We start from the raw sequence: 1713 nt of genomic DNA, 5'->3' as shown, positions 1-1713 counted from the left end.
AATTATTTTCATAAAGTAAAATTACAATTAAGAATTTAATACATTTGACTTTTTTTTTTTCTTTTGATGTTAAATTTTTTTATAACTAATTAAAAAAAAAATAGATATTACTTATTAAATATGGTTTTATGTGTCAATCAACTCAAATTCATTATCTTTTATCAGTAATATTAAAAGTAGATCCTTACTCTAGATTAATTATACCATATTTTACTACTATTATTATGATAAAACAAAAACAACCATCAATAATGGCATACCTCTTTTGACTACCAATTAAATCATACAATCGATTAAATATTAATTTCTTATGCAGTTTTTACTAATCACACATTGCATAATATGCAACATTTGTCTCTTGTGTGAACATTATGCAAAATTGGCATGTTAAGACTAATAATTTTTCTAATCATGTGTCCACATTTAACACAAAATATTGTTCTCTTATAAAATAAGTAGAATAAAAAAGGTTTCTTTAAAAGTAAAATTAATAAATTGTAAATTAACTTTAAGAAGAAATAAAATATACATGTAAAAGCCTTTTTTTTCTTTGAGAAAAAACTATATATGTAAAATGTTTTTTAAAAGAATTAGAAAGTTTAAGAAACATAATCAAAATTGGGGTGGTGGCGCAGTTGGCTAGCGCGTAGGTCTCATAGCTATCTGAGTTATCCTGAGGTCGAGAGTTCGAGCCTCTCTCACCCCAATTCTATTTTTTTGAATAACATTTTACAAAAGAGTGTAAATTTTATCAAATCTCTAAACTAATTGTAAAGAAAGATTCACTATTGTTTTTTTTTTCTTTTTGATATAAATTATGAAGGCAAAGTGGCAGGTTATCTTATCCTTATAAATAAGATTATGGGTTCAAACTAAGACTGAGCATAAAATTCAGAAAATCGAAAAAAATTGTTCAAACTGACCTACTGAAAACCATTAGAATCGAAACTGACGGAACCGAAAACTAAAAAAACCGTTAACGGTTAAAATCGCCATTAAACTGTTGGTTTTTTTTTTGTAATAAACTGACCGAAAAAATTGAAACTGATCGTTATACATATATATTAATTCATTAAGTTTTTTTTTTTTTTGCTTTTATGTATTGTAGTTACTAATAATATATAATAATAATATATTATTATTATTTTATTAATATTAAAGTTAAAATATTAAGATAATTAGTTTTTGAACAATTAATTTGTATGTTTATAGTTGTAAAATATAGAATAATGTATTTATAAAATAAACTGGATCATATTTTTTTAAAAAAAAAAAATGTTCGGTTTGAGCGGTTTAAACCGACCAAATCGAGGTTCAAAACGGTCAGTTTTAAGATAGAATCTGGATTAGTCGGTCGGTTTTCGGATTGCACCAATCCAAACCGAAAACTGAATTTTGGATTTTTATATTAAAAAAAAAACCGACCGATACTCAGCCCTAGTTCAAACCTCCTTACCCACAAAAAATTGTATATTAAAATTATGGGATTTAGATTTTTTAGTTCCACCATTTAATCTAATTCAATCTTATGTTTCATATTCGCCCAATCTTAGATAGGCGATTAGGCCTCTGTTAGGGTAAAAAAAAATAGAATTTTTCATACTGTATACTTAAATTTTTAATTTTTTTCAAAAATAATGTATTTTCAAAAATACTACATAAGTTCTATATTGTGTATTGTGTTAAGTTTTTACTGTTGTTTCACGGTTATTT

At 24.8% G+C, this 1713-nt stretch overlaps 1 non-coding gene across 1 annotated transcript; it reads left to right on the top strand.

Moving 5' to 3' along the window:
* The first annotated feature begins 620 nt into the window (after positions 1 to 620).
* Positions 621 to 706, top strand: TRNAM-CAU (transfer RNA methionine (anticodon CAU)). Its single transcript is given in 2 exon segments — positions 621 to 658; positions 671 to 706. It is a non-coding gene; the product is annotated as a tRNA-Met (tRNA).
* The last annotated feature ends 1007 nt before the right edge of the window (positions 707 to 1713 follow it).

This window comes from Cannabis sativa, chromosome 6 (genome assembly GCF_029168945.1).
Source record: "Cannabis sativa cultivar Pink pepper isolate KNU-18-1 chromosome 6, ASM2916894v1, whole genome shotgun sequence".
In the NCBI taxonomy this organism is placed as follows: Eukaryota; Viridiplantae; Streptophyta; class Magnoliopsida; order Rosales; family Cannabaceae; genus Cannabis; species Cannabis sativa.
Note: the sequence above shows the minus strand (reverse complement) of the source record. Positions and strands in the feature narration are given on the sequence as shown.